General features: G+C 43.2%; 1 protein-coding gene and 1 long non-coding RNA gene across 5 annotated transcripts in view; one reads left to right on the top strand and one right to left on the bottom strand.

Moving 5' to 3' along the window:
- The window catches only part of LOC130334277 (uncharacterized), a 48,929-nt gene extending 39,957 nt beyond the window's left edge, over positions 1 to 8,972 (top strand). The window contains exon 3 of the long non-coding RNA XR_008876156.1: positions 8,836 to 8,972. This is a non-coding gene — a long non-coding RNA (uncharacterized LOC130334277). The remainder of the gene's footprint in view (positions 1 to 8,835) is intronic.
- The window catches only part of CTNNA2 (catenin alpha 2), a 2,092,931-nt gene that overhangs the window by 1,730,028 nt on the left and 340,171 nt on the right, over positions 1 to 22,732 (bottom strand). The gene's annotated exons all lie outside the window — the stretch shown is intronic.

Here is a 22,732-nt window from a genome sequence, read left to right as displayed (position 1 = left end):
GGAGCTCGTGACATCATAGCCCCGCCCCTCATGATGTCACACCCTGCTCCTCAATGCAAGTCTATGGGAGGGGGCGTGACGGCTGTCACGCCCCCTCCCATAGACTTGCATTGAGGGGGTGGGGCGTGACATCATGAGGGGCAGGGCTATGACATCACGAGCTCCCAACACCAGCTCTAAGCATTCGGAACATTTTGTTCCAAACAAAGCAACGGAGTAACCCTTTAAAGAAATTCTTACTTTTGTAAAACACTATTTCTTCTCATTTCAATATCCCTGGTAACCAAAAAAATTAAAATAATCAGGCACTGGGCCTCTAGAAATCGGACCCTATTTATCTAACATTACTCACTTCTCCTGTGAACAGGTGATAAATGGTTATGGCTGAAAAATCCCTTTTATATACCCTGTATGTATACTGTATTTTTCATATAGTGTACTGACTCCTAGTGATTCATGTGTATGCATTCATAATAACCAAGGAATAAAATTCTGTCCATCCATCATCAGTATTGGGACCATGCTCTTTCTTATTGCCTCGAGAATAAATAAAATAAAAAAAACTTGTCTTGCCCCCAAAAATTATACTGTCCTATTTCATCATATGTAGAATTGCAGAACAACTTTTTTTATTCCATATTAGATGACTCAGACATAGCACAGGTGGAGGCGGAGAGATTCTTGGAAAAGGGGAGAGTTCTTGGGCGACAGTCCGTTTCATGTAATAAGGCTTTTTCAAGTCCAATGAAATAATAATTGCGTGAAAAGGACCGTCATCAGAGAACACCTCTGACATGCACCTGTCTACCTGCCGTGTGCTATGCTATGTCTGAGTCCTCTAATATGGAATAAAAGAAGTTATTCTGCAATTTTACACATGGTGAGTGCTCCGCTATTCTACTTATGCTGAAAGATGTTCTTTACATACACCTATTAGCCTTGAGCACCCATTAGTGATTACGTTAATTTAAATGCATAAAGTTAAGAATAGATATAAGTATTTTATGTAACGGGTGCCGGATCCGGCTGGAGGAGGGGCAAACCGGGCTCTCCCGTACCCCAGCCGGACCAGCACTTAAATCCATTTACTTTAATGAACGGTGACTCAGGTTGGCTAATTTTTGACCCGTATGCGGTTTCCTGACCGGACCTAAAGCCGTAGTATACTACGGTTTTAGGTCCGGTCACAAAACCGGATACGGGTAAAAAATGAGCCGACCGGAGTCACGGTTTGACTTTGGTCAGCTCATATAAGTAAATGGATTTCAGCGCTGGTCCAGCTGGGGTACGGGAGAGCCCGGTTTGCCCCTCCCCCAGCCGGATCCGGCACCCGTAACGTAAAATACTTATATCTATTCTTAACTTCATGCATTTAAATTAACGTAATCACTAATGAGTGCTCAAGGCTAATAGGTGTATGTAAAGAACATCTCTTTCATCTCCGGCACCCGTAACATAAAAACGAGGTGGGGATGCAGCCTAACAATGTTGAGTCTATTTTTCTGTTTCTGTTTTACTGTCCTATGATTACAGACTTTAATGGGTGTTGTCATTTAAATAACAAAAAAGTTTGATATGTTGTTAAGACATATTAAATGTTTTAATTGGTCGATGTCTAAGTGTTTAGAAACCGACTGATTACAGGAATGATCACTGATCAGCATGGAGGCCAGTGAGGGACCACATAATCGCACTGCAGAGGTCCCAATCAGTCCCTCTAAAAAACCAGCACCAGTATTTTACTGCTTTTAGACCCTACCTTTGACTTTGATCAAAAGATCTAAAGAGTTAATGCTGGACATTGGCATGATTGCCAATGGCCGGCATTAGTGGTGAGTCCTGGCTGCTGATAGCAGCCATTACTCACAGGCTTTTAAGTGAGCCCAGCTTCTGAACCAGCTTTGGCTTGTGTGAACCTGACAATGTTGTGTCTGAGCTGTTCTTTCAGCTATACAGCGGTTGGTACAGCTCATGTTTTAACCCCTTGCTGAGCTGAGAGCTATGCTGCCTGGGAATGATGGGAGTTGTAGTTTGGCAACAGCTGCAGGCTACCCGTTTTGGAAAACACTGACAGAAAGGGTTGGTTCACATTAAATGAAAAAGTCTTGCTAAAAAGGCATAACATGAACAGACCTATGCTTACCAAACTTGTCCTTGTCTGTGATTCTTTTTCTGTAGCTCCACCTCTAGTGATGTTATCATTATATACGGGGCTAAAGAAGTAGATGCCCGAGCCTAGAACAAGGTTGGTATGTGGATCTTCCGTATACAGCCAAGGCCAAGGCTGTATAGTGCATAACCCCCCCCCCCCCCCCAAGGAGTTAAAGCGTACCTGTCATAGTGCAAAAAAAAAAAGAAAAAAAAGTGATATGTTACTCAGGACCCAATCCTGATCATGTGCATATCCTTTTTATGTGTCTCGGACCTATATATCCAGAGATATATGCATTTATCTGCTGGTGAGTTACTTTTTCATTGTGCAGGCTGGAGGGGGCGTGTCAGTCTGTCTCCCTCACAGCAGAAAGCCTGTGCAGTCAGCCAATCAGTACTCTCTATTCTGTAACCCTTTCCTCTCTGGTTTTATGCTGTGTCATAGGAAGATACTTGGAGCTTGCCTGCAGTAATCAGAAGATATTATGGTGAATTCATAACAGGATAACATGTATAAATATAAGAATAGATTGTTATAAAATTAGTGCAAGGATTTTTTAGATAAAAGTACAGCATTTTTATGAATAAATGTTCTATCTGTTTTATCTTATCCTAGTAAAGCTGGATGCTAATCAGCATAGCTGTCACTATGTGTGTCATTCATCTTTCACAGACTCCTGAATGTCTGATCAACGTCTTTGTCATTCAGGAGTCCGAGAAAGCTTTCACTATTTCAGCATACTGGGAGTTGTAGTTTAGTAACAACTGAAGCTGCAATGTTTGTAAATAACTGTGTTAGAGTAGTGTTGCCTCCAGCTGTTGTAAAACTACAGCTCCCAGCATGTCCACACATCCTTTATCTGTAGTTTTGCATACACAATAGAAATCTCCTATACTGGATACTGGTATGCTTTACGGCCGGTATCCAGTATGCTGTAAAATCTAGACTAGTCTGTCTGGCTAAAAGACAGGCGACCCCTAGTGGCGGCTATTTTGAGCTTGAATTTTAGGTGAAAATGTAAAAAAAAAAATAACAGGTGTATATTGTAAAATGTCATATTATAATGAGTCCTGCAATATATGAAAAGGTTTTAACAATGACAGTGCCTCTTTAACTAGTTCTGGTCAGCAGCATCAGTTAACTTTTCCACTGCTGGGTTGGCGGATAGCGCTCAGCCCAAAAAAGGCTACAATAAATTAGCAATCTATAGAGATTGTTGGTTTACTGTAAGAAAAGAGTAAAGTTACACTTCACAGCAGCACAATTTCACTCTTTTATTGCCAGATCATGGCGAAAGTTTACACAGTTTTGATATTGAGCAATTGCTTCTAAAGACCAAAAGGTACATTTTTAGTGTAGCTCACTCAGTTTTCAGAGGTTATTAACAATGGTTTATATCCAAAATACTAGTAAGAAATAAATTGAAATAATTGAAAAAAGCTTGTATAGACATGAGAAAAGAATACAACAATTACTGGTATTACCAATGTTTACTGCAGGATTAATTAGAATAAAATACTTATAATAAATAAAGGTTGAGTCAGGAAATAAATAGACAATAACTGAGGGGCCCTCACGGTTCAATTTATATATACAATCCAAAGGCAAATAAATAAATTCATACACAGATAAAAATCATATGTCCTTCAGTATATAGGTCCTTGGGTATATAGGTTAGTATATAGTATATTATCGGTAAAACTTCTAAATATTATTCCAAAGAAGGGGTTAATCCATGTAAATTAATCCCCAGGGGTATAATCCATGTCATAATCCATGTGAGTCAATGGATTAAAAAAACATAATGATAGCAGATTCTTAGGTTGCATTGCATCGAGATCTGACATCACTAGTCAGGTGATCAGGGGGAGCCTGTCCTGCTTCAATTTTGTATCGGCTGTAGGCCCCTGGTTAGAATAGGTGTGGTTGCTGATGTGTGGGAGGAAGGAAAGTGATATCAAACTTTCAAGCATGGAACTGTGGGATGTGTAGTTTAGAGAACAAAATCCAACAGGAAATGCCCAGTTCTGGCAGGTAATTACTAAAATCACCTTATGGTGGATAATCCTTTTAATGGTACTAATAGGTGAGCAACACATCATATCTGCAAAAGGTTAATAAATTCCTACATAAAGATAAAAGGTTTCATGTGTACAATAACCTGTCTACATGTGGGTGTATGTTCTTATTGTGGAGTAGTATTAATTGAGTTCTGCAGCTCCCGACAATAGGGCTTCAAAAAATTTGAAGATGATAATATGTGTTTTTATGGTCATCTCTAGCAGCTGCAGAGGAATAGCACTTAAAGGGCCACTCCCCTGGAAAACATATTTTTTGAAAATCAACTGGAGCCAGAAAGTTAAACAGATTTGTAAATGACTTCTATTTAAAAATGTTAATCCTTTCAGTACTTATGTCACGATTCGGCTGGCAGGAGGTGGATCCTCTGTGCCAGAGAGGGATTGGCGTGGACCGTGCTAGTGGACCGGTTCTAAGTTGCTACTGGTATTCACCAGAGCCCGCCGCAAAGCGGGATGGTCTTGCTGCGGCGGTAGTGACCAGGTCGTATCCACTAGCAACGGCTCAACCTCTCTGACTGCTGAAGATAGGCGCGGTACAAGGGAGTAGACAAGAGCAAGGTCGGACGTAGCAGAAGGTCGGGGCAGGCAGCAAGGATCGTAGTCAGGGGCAACGGCAGGAGGTCTGGAACACAGGCTAGGAACACACTTGGAAACGCTTTCACTGGCACAATGGCAACAAGATCCGGCGAGGGAGTGCAGGGGAAGTGAGGTATACATAGGGAGAGCACAGGTGAACACACTAATTAAGCCAACTGCGCCAATCAGTGGCGCAGTGGCCCTTTAAATCGCATAGACCCGGCGCGCGCGCGCCCTAAGGAGCGGGGCCACGCGCGCCGGGACAGGACCGACGGAGAGCGAGTCAGGTACGGGAGCCGGGGTGCGCATCGCGAGCGGGCGCCACCCGCATCGCGAATCGCATCCCGGCTGGGGGCGGTATCGCAGCGCACCCGGTCAGCAGATCTGACCGGGGCGCTGCAGTTGCGAGGATGTTGCGAGCGCTCCGGGGAGGAGCGGGGACCCGGAGCGCTCGGCGTAACAACTTACCAGCAACTACCAGCTACTACAGAAGAAGTTCTTTTATTTTTACATTTCCTTTCTGTGTTACCACAGTGTTCTATGCTGACACCTCTGTCCATTTTAGGAACTGTCCAGAGCATAATAGGTTTGCTATGGGGATTTGCTCCTACTCCGCACAGTTCCTAAAATGGACAGAGGTGTCGGCAGAAAGCACTGTGGCCAGACAAAAAAGAACAACTCAACTTCCTGTGTAGTATACAGCAGCTGATAATCTTAAGAAGGGTTAAGATTTTTTAATAGAAATAATTTACAAATCTGTTTAACTTTTTGGCACCAGTTGATTAAAAAAAAAAAATAATAATAATGTTTTCCAGTGGAGTACCCCTTTAAGTCCTGGAGAAGCACTAATATTTGGCAAAGTTGCACCACTTCCTCTGCTGAAAGAGGTTTTGGTGCATTAAAAGTTCATAGTAGCTCCTCAGTTGGATCAATGCCCACAGGAACCAGCCTTACTTAAATAAAAGAAAAGGGAGGAGAGGGGAAGCCAGGACACATAACATACTTGGACTGGAAGATTGGAATTTAAGGAGACATAACGGGGAAAAAATGCATAAAATGTAACAGTACAAAAGAAGTGAAAACAATAAAATATAACAAGGTAGATGGCGCATACTGAAGGACTCAAGAAGAAGGAAAACAACCTATGATGGTGAAGAAAGACATAAGTATGAAATTTAGTTTGATATATGATGGACAGATTGATGGACGGATTGATGGGGGGGGGGGGCTCAAGTTACAAGAAAACAATCCAATTTTAGCAAATTATACAGGCAGCGTGGTGTCTCCATGGTCAGCACTGTTGTCTTACAGCATCGGGGACCTAGGTTCAAACCCACCAAGGACAACATCTGAAAAGAGTTTATAAGTTCTCTGGTGTTTGCCGCAGTGAATTTAAGATTGCGAGCCCCAATGGGGGAAAAGGCCGATTTGAGTGCACAGTGCTGCAGAATATGCTAGCGCTATATAAAATGTAAAAAATATATTATTAGTAGTGAACTCTTTTGAGTTTCTATGTCTTAAATTCCTAATTTTTTTCCTGGCCTCCACTTAAAGGGGTACTCCGCTGCTCAGCATTTGGAACAAACTGTTCCGAAGGCTTAAGCAGGCACAGGAAGCTCCTGACGTCATTTCCCCGCCCCCACATGATGTCATGCGCCCTCCCATAGACTTGCATTGAGGGAGTGGGACGTGAAGTCATGAGGGTGCTGGGCAATGATGTCACAAGCTCCTGGCGCCGGCTCCAGCTTTCGGAACAGCTTGTTCCAAACGCTGAGCAGCGAAGTACCCCTTTAAGATATAATGGTAATATATTTACCTTTTCTTCCACTATGAAGAACACTGTGAAGAAGACATGAGCAGGGTCCTGCTGGTGACATTCTAGGATTGTTAGGACAAGTTGTATATGGTTACTAGTGTTGCTCACGAATATTCACAATGCAAATTTTATTCGTGAATATCGCATATTCGCGAATTTGCGAATATTCTCGAATATAGCACTATATATTCGCAATAACGAATATTTGATTTATTAATTTTATTTATTTATTTTTTGTATCACAGTACACATCACAGTGATCATCCCTCTTTGCTTCCAGCTTGTGTGGTGTAAAGAAGGCTCTAATACTACTGTCTGATGCTGGCGTGCGAATTTTCGCATATGTGAAAATTTGGATATGCAAAGTTTCACATATGCAAATGTTTCGCATATGCAAATTTCTGTTTATGCAAAATGTATTATATGCTAATTTTTGCATATGCAAATATGTGAAAATATAACGCACATTTTTCGAATATGCAAATTTAGTGAATATATGACGAATATTCGTCCATATATTCGCGAAATATCGCGAATTCGAATATGGCCTATGCCGCTCAACACTAATGGTTACCTCTAATGATAAACTATATGTGCTCATAAATTCTAGCCCTAAGATGTTGTTCGGTCCTCCCTATGTATTTCCTGTTATAAGTACCTTTCATGAGGTAATTTACCCATTTATTGTGACTTGTTAGATATGTTGATATTTCCCAAATAAAGTTATTCAAGATGGAGGCTATTTTGACAGTTTTTTTTTTTTTCTGGGAAATTGGTGATCCCAATGGTACAAATTTTAGGAATTAACCATGTCGATTCCTCTTCACTACCCCCAATCCATAACAACCCAGTGAAATTACATAATGTAGAACCAGGACATGCAGTATGTGCCATAAGTGTGGCTTCTATGTGGAACCAATTTCATGTTCATCTAGTCCCATTTTAATGGGTAGTGAAGACATAAACATGGATTTGGCCTCCGCATGTACTGCAATGTTAGCCATCGAAAATGGAAAAGATACCATAATGAAAAATAAATGGGTGCAGAGGCCCAACTGTATCTTCAGAGCATAGACTGTAACAAGGCCCCCTTCTTCATATTAATAGGAATAGCATTTAGGCCCCTAAATGATCAGGGATTGTGTGCAGTTGGTTCTACCATTAACTTTTCTTTATGGGGAATTCCAGTACATGTTATCCCCTGATGTCAGGGAGGGACTCTTCTCTTGCTCAGAGTGGCCATGGTTGACATGCACCCTCCATGCATCTCTATGGGAGAGCTGGAGATACAGAGCTCGTGTATCTCCAGCTCTCCCATAGAGATACATGGAGGGGCCGTGTTGATCCCTGCTTCGAGTGGTCATCGACACTCTCTTTGCATAGTAGAGATTACTCCTTACACGAGAAGAGCTTGGCACCGTGCAGGAAGTCACGATGGGGGGATAAGATGTTATGTACCAGAGTTCCCATTAAAGGATTCCGATTCTCATGATAAAAACTCATTCCAGTATTACAACATGCCAGCAAAACTCAGGTTGCAATTCAAACCACAACCACTGGGTTACCAGACATATACACATAAAGTATATGCACCTCCAGATGGAGTATGTTGAAATCATGTTTTGATAAGCCAATCATCTTATACCATATATTTTGGGTTATGTTGATCCATGAGAAAAGGTAAAGGAGGACTATCCTGGATGGGGGCACAAGGACCTCCCGTCCCAGGTGGTTTAGAATGGGGGTGATATTCAACGGCAGCTGAAAGGGATCAAGTTTTTTAGCATTATCATGAGAGACCTCAATTCTCCTATATATGCCACAGCTGTTGAGCTATCCATGCTTAAAGGGGTACTCCGCTGCTCAGCGTTTGGAACAAACTGTTCCAAACACTGGAGACAGCGCCGGGAGCTTGTGATGTCATAACCCCGCCCCCTTATGATATCACACCCCACCCCCTCAATGCAAGTCTATGGGAGGGGGCGTGGCAGCTGCCACACCCCCTCGCATAAACTTGCATTTAAGGGGCAGGGCGTGACGTCATGAGGGGGCAGGGCTATGATGTCACGAGCTCCCGGTGTCGGCTCCAGACAGTTTGTTCCAAATCTTGAGCAGCAGAGTACCCCTTTAATAACCACACATTGTACTGTATGCATCGCAGTTTAATTGGAAACAACATAATTTTATTTTTCTTGTTGCTTCATCTCCAGTTGGCCGAACTAATATCCACAGATTTTCACACAACACAATAATGAGAAGTTACAAGTCACGTCGTCGAAAAAGGTTACACTTAACAATCCGCGCAACTGCACTTTGTTATCTTAATCACATTTGGAACAGAGCAGAGGATGAAATGAGAGCGGATCCTTTTAAAAACAGCTCAAGATAATTTGTACAGACATCCACTTCTCCCCTCCAAAGACGGCTTGACCTTGTCGATGATAAAAGCCTGAAACTTCCCATTTTCTCTTAACTTTTTATAGTCATAACCTAAAAACAGAGACTGTTTAATGTTGTAAAAATGTGTATATTAAACATTGGGGTAACACTGGGAAGATCTCAGCCCTCAAGGGGGAAAATCACCCACGTAGTCATTATAGGGTAACGTTCCCTATTGATATGTTACCAGAAATTATATACAGATGTGCCTACTCTTATTTTCCTTTAGGTTAGTTAAGAATTAAAATTTTTCAACCAATTTAACTCAATATAAAGATGTTATCAGAATACACATTGGAAGTCATACTGTTTATAACAATTACTGGGCGTCCACACATACAGAACCAAGATGTGTACACCTAAAGTGGCCATACACTTTCAATAGCTGTCCACCAAATGTTCCTTTGGTTGACAAATCTCTATGCACAAAAACATTCATCTTAGGCTGGGTTCACACCACGTTTTGTTAACTACGGTTCCCGTATACGGCTGGGAGGAGGGGGGCGGGGCTTAATTGCGGCGCCCGCCCGTATTTAATGCATGTCTATGAGCCGACCGGAGTGAACCGCAGCCTCCGGTCAGCTTCTTTTTCGGCCATATGCGGTTTCCCGACCGCAGGCAAAAACGCGGTCGACCGCGTTTTTGCCTGCGGTCGGGAAACCGCATACGGCCGAAAACGAAGCCGACACATGACAAAAAAAATTTGATCATCCCTCCCTGCTTCCAGCTTGTGGTGCAAAGAAGGCTCCAATATTATTTACTGTGTGAGTCATTGTGGAGCGTGAATAATTCGTATATGCGAATATGCAAATATTCACAAATATCGGCACTTCAAGATGACGCCGATCTCTCCCTTTTTTAGGTGAAAGATATAATCACGCCTGCGCACTATACAAATTTCATTATGATTTTCACATTGGAAAAAAAAGGGAATGAACATAGCGAATATGTGAATTTTGCGAACATAGGACAAATATTCATCTCATCACTACCCATAATCCTTGAGATGAAAGCTTTGCACAGTCATCATTAATTTGCTTACCCTTATGAGCAGGGGCAGATCCAGAGTCTAGTCTCGGGAGGAGCACTATCAGAGTATCGTTAAAAATGCAGCATAGTTCCCCCACACTAGGAAGGCAGCATAGTTCCCCCATACTAGGTAGGCAGCATAGTTCCCCCACACTAGGTAGGCAGCATAGTTCCCCCCACATTAGGTAGGCAGCATAGTTCCCCACCACATTTGGTAGGCAGCATAGTTCCCCCACATTAGGTTGTCACCATAGTTCCCCCCACATTAGGTTGGCAGTATCATTTCCCCCCACATTAGGTTGTCAGCATAGTTCCCCCCATTAGGTTGACAGTATTGTCCCCCCACATTAGGTGGTAAGTATAGTTCCCCCACACTAGGTAGGCAGCATAGTTCCCCCACACTAGGTAGGCAGCATAGTTCCCCCCCCCCCCCACATAAGGTAGGCAGCATAGTTTCACAACATTAGGTTGTCAGCATAGTTCCCCCACATTAGGTTGTCAGCATAGTTCCCCCCACATTAGGTTGGCAGTATAGTTCCCCCGTCATTAGGTTGGCAGTATAGTTCCCCCACATTAGGTTATAGTTCCCCCACATTAGGTTGGCAGTATAGTTCCCCCATATTAGGCTGGCAGTGTAGTTCCCCCACATTAGGTTGTCAGTATAGTTCCCCCACATTAGGTTGTCAGTATAGTTCCCCCACATTAGGTTGGCAGTATTGTTCCCCCACATTAGGTTGGCAGTATAGTTTTCCCACATTAGGTTGGCAGTATAGTTCCCCCACATTAGGTTGTAGTTCCCCCACATTAGGTTGGCAGTATAGTTCCCCCACATTAGGCTGGCAGTATAATTCCCGCACATTAGGTTGTAGTTCCCCAACATTAGGTAGGCAGTGGCCCCCACAGACATAGGGCCTTCAGCCAATATACAGTGTATGACTTGTACTGTCTGTGTACCACTCCACTTCAGTGCTCCGACCACCGCGGAGCACCGAAGATGATGTGCTGCTGGTTACTTACCATGCACGCGTCCTCCTCCTAGCTGCTCCGCTCTGCTCTGTTTCTATGGGTGTACGCACAGGACGGCAGTGACGTCCCTGCATGCTCTACCTCCCGGCGGTCCCTGTGTTTTTAAAGTTAACGCAGGGCCGCAGAAAGGCAACCAGGACATCCTTGATGTCCTGAATGTGACGGGGGAAATTAATCTGGGGGGGCAATTGCCCCGTTGCCCCCCGCCTGGATCCGCCACTGCTTGTGAGGAGTATGATCATTTGGACATTTTCCCCTAGAACAGTGCTTTCTAAGCGCAGTCCTCAAGTACCCCCAACAGGTCCTGATATGAGGATATCTCATACAAAGAACACTTGTCGTGATGCCTGATGTAAGGACCATAATTATTTCACTTGTGAAAGAAAAACGGAATCCTGAAAACATGACCTGTTGGGGGTACTTGAGGACCGCACTTCAGAAACACTGCTCTACAAGACTGCTGGGATGGGAGATAAAAACCCTGTCTAGAAAGTGATAGGATTAGATTGAGTATAGCCCCTTTTCATCTTTCCATTGGCCCAATAGACGTTGGTATATATGTCTGTAGTTGGTGCTTAACATTATGTACCTTATGTCATTTCTACTGGTGATGCTATGGTCGGCACTTTATTTTTATGGGCACTGCAGTTTATTATACAGTATGAGCCCTGTTGTAAACAGCACCAATGCATTTGTGAATATGATATTTGGAACAAGTGATGGAGAACAAGAGGAGTTTTTTAGGACTACTATGTAGACATTATGTGCCGGTCAGCAGCCACTGCCAGCGCAACACCATGCCCACAGGGGGAATGACCCAGTGGCCAGGCAGCCCCACTGCTGTCCGACCAAGCCTCTGGCTCTGAGCCACCCCACCCCAAAGCACCACAGTAACAATGACCGTGACAGAGCACCACACCAATGTGAACACCTACCAAGTGCTCCCTGCCAGAGGGCTGGGGGAATTCTAGGAGGAATCCCATAAGCAGTCTCCTGCTAATTAAAAACACCTGGGCCAAAGGGGTGGAGCGTGCATTCTCCCATTCCTCTGGCAGGGTTCACACTGGTGTGGTGCTCTGTGGCAACCATTGTTACTGTGATGCCTGGCTCGGTGTCTAAGGGGCAGTGGTCGCCGCCCTGCGCTATGCCAGTGTTAGGTTAGGGACCCACTCTGACTAGGTGGCCTTGTGTGGCGAGTGGGCTTGTACTTTTTGATCAAAATGTATACTAAAAACCGGTTAGTTTTTGAAATTATAATGAGAAGCAAGTCGATCAAAATACAAATGGTGGATGTGTGGCTATGTTTCTTTTTTTGTTTTACATTTGTATTCTCTCCCTTCTTCCATGGCCAGCACTCAACTCCATCCATTCGGCCCAGGCATTTCTAAATAGCAGGAAACTGCATAAGGGTTTCCTCCTAGCTTTCTCCCAGCCCTCTGGCAGGGAGCACATGGTAGGTTTTACACTCTGTGGCGGCCATTGTTACTTTGATGCTTTGTTTATGGGGCGGTGTGGCCCAGAGCCAGGGGCATGGTCAGGCAGCAGTGGGGCTGACGGGCCACTAGGTCATTCCCCCTGCGGGCTCGATGTTGCTGGTGCAGTGGTTGCCGCCCGGTGCTACACCAGTGTTAGGTTAGGGACCCACTCTGACTAGGTGGCCTTGACGTGGCGAGTGGGCTTCTACTTTTTGATCAAAATGTATACTAACAACCTGTTTTAAAAATTATGCTGAGAAGCAAGTCAATCAAAATACAATTTGGGCAATTGCAGTTGTGTTTCTCTTTTTGTTTTACATAATAGTAGTTATATTCTTGTATATAGGAAGCAGTATTATGGTAGCTATATTCTTGTATACAGAGGGCAATATTATAGCATTAATATTCTTGTACATGGGAGGCCGTATTATAGAAGTTATATTCTTATATATAGGGAGTAGTATTATAGTAGTTATATTCTTGCACATAGGGCGGCAGTATAATAGTAGTTATATTCTTGTATATAGAGGGCAGTATTATTGTAGTTTTATACTTGTATATAAGAAACAGTATTATAGTAGTTATATTCTTGTAGATAGAGGGCAGAATAATAGCAGTTATATTCTTGTACATAGGAGGCAATATTAAGTAGTTATATTCTTGTATATAGAGGGAAGTATTATAGTAGTTTTATTCTTGTACAAAGAGGACAGTATTATATTAGATATATTCTTGTAAATATGAGCAGTGTTATATTAGTTATATTTTTGAGCATAGGAGCAGTATTATAGTAGTTATATTCTTGTACATAGGAGCAGTATTATAGTAGTTATATTCTTGTACATAGCAGGCAGTATTATAGTAGTTATATTTTTGTACATAGGAGCAGTATTATAGTAGTTATATTCTTGTACATAAGAGGCAGTATTGTAGTAGTTATATTCTTGTACATAGGAGGCAGTATTATAGTAGTTTTATTCTTGTACATAGGAGGCAGTATTATAGTAGTTATATTCTTGTACATAAGAGGCAGTATTGTAGTAGTTATATTCTTGAACATAGGAGGCAGTATTATAGTAGTTTTATTCTTGTACATAGAGGGCAGTATTATAGTGGTTTTATTCTTGTACATATGAGGCAGTATTATAGTAGTTTTATTCTTGTACATAGAGGGCAGTATTATATTAGATATATTCTTGTAAATATGAGCAGTGCTATATTAGTTATATTTTTGTATATAGGAGCAGTATTATAGTAGTTATATTCTTGTACATAGCAGGCAGTATTATAGTCGTTATATTCTTTTACATAGGGGCAGTAATTTTCTAGTTATATTATTGAACAGCATTATTGTAGTTATATTTAAATAGGAGGTAGAATTATATAAGTTATACACTTGTGTATAGGAGTAATATTTTATCAGTTATTGCTCTTTTAGAAAAAAAAATATTGATCCCTTAGTCGAGGCAATGGATAAATGGAATTGAAAAGTCGCAAGCTATTTTGTGAAGCAGAAATGTGCTCATAGCAGTCTCCCCCCTCATTTCTCTTGCCAGCTCATACACAGTGCATTATTCAGCACTAGACAACAATGAGCAAAAGACAAATCTTTCTTATATCCCGAATGCAAAGAAAGGGAGTTTATCTCCAGCATTGTTAAAAATGTCCACTAAACCTCCTTTGTCGACTTCATCTCTGATACGTATCACCCTTTAAAAAATTGTGATGGGGGGTAAAACAATGGACTGTGGTGCTGTGAATCAAGCTGAGCAGCAGGGGTTAATTATGGAGGCGAGCTGCTAACAAATACTCCATGGACAAGCCACAGGCACAAATTGCTGCAGCTAAATGAGCTTTCATGATAGTGTCGAATGTAATGATATCCTGCCTTGGTTTGTAAGGTAAATGCCACAAGGGCAATCGTCACTTTCAATCATGGCCCATTTATAAAGCTCTCTGTCTGCTCTGCCTTTGTTTTCCAACTGGTCTAAAACAAAGTGACACATGGAAGATTGAAAGGCACAATTTAGCCAAGAATAACTCAGTGAGCCAGCTGCTGGGAATCCTCCTATTCTCCCTCATGTTCCCTGTTGCAGTTGTCGAGGATGATTTTGGATGGAGAAGAAGTCTTCATGAAGGATTTCAACCATTTGACTCATGGTGAGAAGATATGGTCATATTGTAAACATTTCTAAAGATATAACTATCACATCTTCTCCAAACTTGGCCATACATGTTGTCTTGGGAGGTTCAGAGCTCCACAGCGTGTGCTTATCCCATTATTATTGTTCTTAAAGGGGTACTCCGGCGCTTAGGCATCTTATCCTCTATCCAAAGGATAGGGGATAAGATGCCTGATCGCGGGGGTCCCGCCGCTGGGGACCCCTGTGATCTTGCATGCCGCACCCCATTAGAATCAGTCCCCGGAGCGTGTTTGCTCCGAGTCTGATTACTGTCGATCACGGGGCCGGAGCGTTGTGATGTCACGGCTCCGCCCCCGTGTGATGTCACGCTCCACCCCCTCAATGCATGCCTATGGGAAGGGGCGTGGCAGCTGTCACGCCCCTTCCCATAGGCTTGCATTGAGGGGGCTGGGCGTGATGTCACACGGGGGTGGGGCTGTGACATCACAACGCTCCACCGTGACACTGATTTTAACGGGGTGCGGTGTGCAAGATCACGGGGGTCCCCAGCGGCGGACCCCCGCGATCAGGCATCTTATCCTCTATCCTTTGGATATGGGATAAGATGTCTAAGCGCCAGAGTACCCCCTTTAAATAACTTTTTGGATTCATTCTTTCTTTTTAGAGATGATCATCTTTTGGCTGCTGGTTTTAAAGGAGAACTCCATGTTTTTTTTTTGCCCATGTCATGCCAATTCACCATCACTAGTCCTACATTGACATCTGTTTCATTCCAGCACAGCTGCTTCCATGTGTTATATTACTGCAATTGGGTCATGTTATCACCAGTCTGACTCACAGAAAATGACAGTGTTTTATCTGTCAGAGGTAGTGGCCAGTCCTGGGTCAGCTGACTTCCTGTGAACTACAGAATGACAGCAATACTCATTAGATTCTTCTGGCAGCTCCCATATCCTTCCCATCCCAGCTCTATCTGTATAGTGCTGCTGTTTTATTTGTTGGATAGATGGCCTCACAGTTGGCTGGAATATTTTAGTATTCAGTGAAGTTTAAGGATACTGCAATGTGCCCAGGTCCTGTGGGAGCAAAACATGCCCAAATCATCACCCATCCACCACTGGGCCTGATAGTTGGTATGGGGTGTTTGCATTGATATGCTGTGTTTGGCGTTTGTCTTCAACCAAATATGGCTCTGAGAATTATGGCCAAAAATCTCCACTTTGGTCTCATCTATCCAAAGGGAACATTTTGAAATGTATCAATGTAAGCGTAGGGGAAGCATTTTTGTACACCTTTTTTGTGAGTTGGTAATGTGAAGATGCACACAATTAAATGGACGCAAGGCATTTGACAAATTTTCTGCAGGTACACATTTACGGAAATTTTATTCTACACACACATCAAAAAGTTAAGTTATGTCTGGGCTTGTGTATTTTTTTTCCCCGTTACATTCATTACCACTGCAAATGACTAACCATATTAGTTGGCCTGTACACACTTCACACAGTCTGACCTTAGGGTGAATTTGCTAGAATGTCCATTACTGGGAAGATTGTTGACTGCCTTTAATATTTTTTTTCACTTAAATGGGTACTCTTCTGCTCAGAGTTTGGAACAAAATGTTCCGAAGGCAGGAGCCGGCGTCGGGAGCTCGTGACATCATAGCCCCAACCCTCATGATGTCACGCCCCGCCCCCTAAATGCAAGTCTATGGGAGGGGGCGTGGCACTGTCACACCCCTCCCATAAACTTGCATTGAGGGGGCGGGGCGTTACGTCATGAGGAGCGGGGCTATGACATCAAGAGCTCCCGGCGCCGTCTCTAAGCATTCTGAACATTTTGTTCCAAACGCTGAGCAGCGGAGTACCCCTTTGAGAATAATCTTTCTCACTGTAGAATGAGGGACCTCAAATTGAATTGAAATGGCCTTATAACTCATACCAGATTGACGTGCATCAGCAATTGCTTCTTTAAGATGTTGCTGATGTCTTTTTCTCCTTGGCAATGTATAACACAAACCTGAAAGGGGTTATCCACTGAGCGGCAGTGCTATGTAACGGGCTTGGGCACCAGGAAGAGGGCTGTTTCTCGGCCCGTTACATGATACTGCCGCTTAGCCTGAGAACAACGCTGTGGCTGGTGATAAGCTCAGTGCAATCTGACTTGACGGGCCCTTAGAATGAGGAAGAAAACCAGGGCCAAAGAACAGGCGACTGATCTCTGCGCACACGGGGAACGGCGGAAGGTAGGTTAAGGTTTATTATTTAAATCTTATTTAAAAGGTTAAATATGAAATCAGTGGATAACCTGTTGAATGGTCACACCCGCTGAATGTCAATTAATCAAGGACATTTGATTAACAGCACCTAGCTGCTACTTACCCTCTTAATTCCTATGCAAGCAGTAAGGGTAACCTTATTTTTCACAAGGTGCTTTTGCACATTATAATAGTTCTTGTTAAATAAATAATGCTATGATATAATTTGTCATGTGTTATTGGTCATCTGAGGGTGTAGTTACCCAACTTTAGGACCTTCTGTCCTCAAAACTAACCAAATAATTGAAAGAGGGTGTACTTTCTGTTTCACTAGCGTGCAGGGTCCATAGGCGAACACAACAAGATATTTTATACATTATTATTATTATTATTTTTTTTTTCTTAAAGAAAAATCCAAACAAAAACTAAGCAATAATACACACAGAAAACAATATTGCATAAAATGATCACATAATAAAGCAACATAGGACATATATAGTAATATATATTGAACAAATAACAGTGCCATACAGTGGCAATGTAACAGAACTGCACTGTGGTTAAAAAACATTATAATTACTAAGATTAGTCTTTCTAAAGGTATTATGTGATGCGCATTCACAATAAGTACAGCTCCGTCTCCAAGATAAGATTTCCACCAAACTTATGCAAGGTGAGACACAACCAAGGTTAACGGAGAGCAAATTCTTCTCACCCCCCGGTATATTACGTCTCGGCGTGTTTTATTGCCATGAGTGAGTCTCTCCGTCATACGGGCCGCCCTAAAATGTGGACAAATCGGTTCAATAAAAGATCAGAGCCCATAGCAGCTCGGTGAAGAAATTCCATCTCTCACACATTCTGATGGTTTTCTGCATAACGTCTTATCTGTGTTTGTTATAATAAATCTCCAGGTTTAAATGTCACATTTATTTTACATCAGTTGAGCGCGGAACATTGCGTCCTCTCAAAAGCTGCGTCCCAAAGGCCAGGGATTTCAGACACACATTATAGGAAATGCGCTCATTTGTTTCTTCATCTGGGATTGCGGTAGTAAATTATGTGAGTGGCAGTCATTGCGTTAAGGGGATAATAGAAATAAAAGAAAAGGAGAACTGTGGAAACTTTTGTCTTTCATTTATCTACAGTTAAACCTTCCCAGAGGACAACAAAGACCAGCTTTTTCAGAGAACACTTTGCTACCACATTATTGTCTATGCACAATGGCCCTTTTTAAAGGGGTACTCTGCTGCTAGACATCTTATCCCCTTTACAAAGGATAGGGGATAAGATGTCTGATCACGGGGGTCCTGCTGCTGGGGCCCTTCACAATCTCCCGCAGCACCCAGCATTCTAAACAAATGCGTTCCTGCGGCAGTGGTTGTGACGGCACGCCACGCCCCTCCATTCATGTCTATGGGAGGGGGCGTTGTGTGACGTCCCTAGGGTGTGTCCGTGAGGTCACGATCACGGCCTCCAGCTCCGAGCGTTCTAAACAAAATGTTCAGAATGCTGGAGCACCGAAGTACGAGGGGACGGGCGCGATGTCACGAGGGGGGCCCTGAACACAGAATCCCGCACACAGCGTTTGGAACTATAAACTTCCAGACGCTGGGGAGCGGAGCTCCGGAAGCAGGGCAGCAGAGTACCCCTTTAAGAAGAGCACCTTTTTTATTCACCAGTGACCAAACTTTTTGAATTGTCTGTTTTGCTGAAACCAATCATTACAGTTCACGTCTATGATGCCCATTTAACACTTTTCCCTACTGATGTGTCTCAAAAAATAAACTGTTGTGGAGAACAGCAAGGCTGAGCAGAGGACGGCAAGGAATCAGACGAAGGGAAGAAGCTGACACGTTGTGTCTCTTGCTTTCCCTCCATCTTTTGCTTCCTCTAGCCATTATTTGGAGGAAAACAAGAAAACCATGCTGGGAACAAGGAGAATGACAAGAGAGGAAAAAACAGCCATGAATGGAACCAAGCTAAGGGTAGCCATCTTGGGGAGTGAGAAGGGTAAGAGACACATGCTGGAGTGAGGAGCTATGTTGATGGCAGAGAAGGATAGTGAACCCATTTGTGGACTGAAGGGAGAGGGGAGCCATGTTCCAGAGAAGGGTTGTGGAGCCATCCAGGGGACTGAGAATAAGAGCAAGAGAATAAGCTATAGAAGGAGAGTGAAGCCATGTTGGGAACTGAGGAAGAAAACAAAGCCATACTTGGGACTCAGAATCATTATAGAACCATGCTGGGACTGAGAAGGAGGGTAGGACCATGTTAAATATAAAAAGGAGACTAAAGCCATGCTTGTAACAGAGAAGGAGAGTGGAGCCATGCTGAGGCCTGAGGAGGAGAAAGAAGCTATGCCGAGAAGTAAGAAGGAGAGTGGAGCAATATTGAGAAATGAAAAGAAGAGTGGAGTAATAATGAGGACTGAGAAGAGATGTGTAGTACTGTGCTCTCTGCTGTACTGCAGTGTTTTTCATCTTGTCGGTCTCCAGTCATTATTGAACTAAAACCTGTTATGTTGTACAAGTCACTGGTAGGGTAAAGGGATAAATCACGAGTGGAAGTGCTGTCTTTATGGAAAAAGATCATAAGACAGCACTGTGCTATTCACAATCCCTGATGACAAGAATATGGTTGTGTCATTACTTTGTGAGTGTACACGTTGGATGGTAGCATTACAAACTATGACCTCCTCTCTGTGTACTTTTTTTGTGTGAGAAGAATGGGATTACCCCCAGTAAAGACCAACCATGTATTGTGCAATTCTGGGCAGTCACCTCAGAGAGGTATTACTGTATTTGTCACCAAAGCAAGAAGAAGAAAACATGGGGGCACTCACTGTACTTCGGTCAAAGCAGGCTTCTTTATTCAGGTAGCGACTGAACACATGTTCTGGCGGGGCACCAGGAGCGAGCGTGTGGGATACGCTCGCTCCTGGTGCCCAGCCAGAACATGTGTTCAGTCGCTACCTGAATAAAGAAGCCTGCTTTGACCGAAGTACCGTGAGTGCCCCCATGTTTTCTTCTTCTTGCTTTGTTGAGATTGCCGTTTCTCTATATATGGGTTGTGCACCAGGAGAAGTCAATCACTGCAGGAGTTGCTGTCTTACCACTGCACTAGTCAAGTACCCTGTTGTCCACCATCAATGATATCCACCAGTGCCAGCACCTGTACCCTTTTCATTGCTTATTACTGTATTTGTACGTTTCTGGCCACTCATTCACTTCACCTACCTCACTTTCTGTACACATAGAAGCGGACATTTTCATGTAAAATTGGATGATCCCAAAATATAAAAGGTGCTTCTGCCTTCCAAATTCTAGTTGTCAATCCACCGACTTGTCTGGCAGTGGCCTATTTCCCTTTTTTTTCTGCTTACTGCTAGCCCAGAAGTGCCCAAATAACATTAGCACAGAACGCTATTGTTAAAATGTCTGCAAGGAGTGCAAGCCAGACAGAATCTTTCTTTACTGCCAACCGTACAGTGCATCATTTCTGGCTCCCACATTACACCTTGTTTTTGTTTCCAAAAAGGAAAACATATTCTAGTTGCCAGTGGAAGGCACTAGAAGGGCAGATGTTATTACCCTAGGGGCCAGGGCGTGGTTATCCTCTACACCACCCGAGGTTTGGCTTCCCGAGTTACATAATCACTCCGATACAAAGTTACGGAACAACGGAAGCTATACTGAGGTAGACAGATGGAATAGTCTTTACAGCTCAGTTAGGCCCAAGGAGATGACCAGTGACTTAACCCCTTAAGGACACATGACGTCCTGGGACGATATGGCACCCTGGGCCGTAAAGCAACATGCATTGCTGTATTGGGACCCTGTATACTACAACTCCCAGCATGCCCAGACAGCCCTTGGCGTCTGAGCATGCTGGGAGTTGCAGTTTTGCAACATCCTGAGGTCCACAGTTTTGGGACCACTGTGTCCTTCCAGATGTTGCAAAACTACAACTCCCAGCTTGCCAAGACTGTCCAGGCATGCTGGGAGTTTTAGTTCTGTAACATCTGGCCCTTCAGATGTTGCAGAACTACAACTCCCAGCTTGTCTGGACAGTCTTGGCTTGCTGGGAGTTGTAGTTTTGCAACAGCTGGAGGCACACTGGTTGCAAAACACTGAGTTAAGTAACAAACTCTGTGTTTTGCAACCAGTGGGGCTCCAGCTTTTGCATCCCTACAACCCCCAGCATGCACGGACAGCCAAAGGGCGTGCTGGAAGTTGTAGTTTTGCAACAGCTGGAGGTTTGCCCCCCCCCCCCCCCCCCCTTGAATGTACAGGGTACATTCACATGGGCAGGGGTTACAGTTACAGTATCCTGCTGCAAGTTTGAGTTGCAACAAATTTTGCGCGGCAGCTCAAACTCCAGCGGGAAACTCGCTGTGATCCCCCGCCCGTGTGACTGTACCCTAAAAACACTACACTACACTAACACAAAATAAAATAAAAAGTAAAAAACACTACATATACACATACCCCTACACAGCCCCCCTCCCCTCCCCAATAAAAATGAAAAATGTCTGGTATGCCACTGTTTCCAAAACGGAGCCTCCAGCTGTTGCAAAACAACAACTCCCAGTATTGTCGGACAGCCGTTGATTGTCCAGGCATGCTGGGAGTTTTTGCAACAGCTGGAGGCACCCTGTTTGGGAATCACTGGTGTGGAATACCCCTATGTCCACCCCTATGCAAATCCCTAAATTAGGCCTCAAATACACATGGCGCTCTCACTTTGAAGCCCTGTTGTATTTCAAGGCAACAGTTTAGGGCCACATATGGGGTATCGCCGTACTCAGAAGAAATGGGGTTCAACATTTTGGGGGGGTCTTTTCTTCTATTAACCCTTGCAAAATGTGAAATTTGGGGGGCAACACACATTTTAGTGAAAAAATTTTTTTTTTTACATATGCAAAAGTCGTGAAACCCCTGTGGGGTAATAAGGCTCACTTAATTCCTTGTTACATTCCTCAAGGGGTCTAGTTTCCAAAATAGTATGCCATGTGTTTTTATTTTTTTTTGCTGTCCTGGCACCATAGGGGCTTCCTAAATGCGACATGCCCCCCTAGCAAAATTTGCTCTCAAAAAGCCAAATATGACTCCTTCTCTTCTGAGCATTGTAGTTTGCACCCAGTGCACTTCAGGTCAACTTATGGGGTACCTCCATACTCAGAAGAGATGACGCTATAAATTTTGTGGGGTCTTTTCTGCTATTAACTCTTGCAAAAATGTGAAATTTGGGGGGAAACACACAATTTATTGGAAAAAAAATATGTTTTTTTACATATTCAAAAGTCGGGAAACACCTGTGGGGTATTAAGGCTCACTTAATTCCTTGTTACGTTCCTTAAGGGGTCTAGTTTCCAAAATGGTATGCCATTTGTTTTTGTTTTTTTGCTGTTCTAACACCATAGGGGCTTCCTAAATGCAACATGCCCCCCAAAAACCATTTCACAAAAACGCACTCTCCAAAATCCCCTTGTCGCTCCTTCGCTTCTGAACCCTCTACTGCGCCCGCCGAACACTTTACATAGACATATGAGGTATGTGCTTACTCAAGAGAAATTGGGCTACAAAATTAAGTATAAATTTTCTCCTTTTACCACTTGTAAAAATTCAAAAATTGGGTCTACAAGAACATGCGAGTGTAAAAAATTAAGATCGTAAATTTTCTCCTTCACTTTGCTGCTATTCCTGTGAAACAGTTAAAGGGTTAAAACACTGAC

This window comes from Hyla sarda, chromosome 1 (genome assembly GCF_029499605.1).
Source record: "Hyla sarda isolate aHylSar1 chromosome 1, aHylSar1.hap1, whole genome shotgun sequence".
In the NCBI taxonomy this organism is placed as follows: Eukaryota; Metazoa; Chordata; class Amphibia; order Anura; family Hylidae; genus Hyla; species Hyla sarda.
The sequence above is the reverse complement of the archived record's forward strand: the minus strand, read 5'-3'. Positions and strand labels throughout refer to the sequence as shown.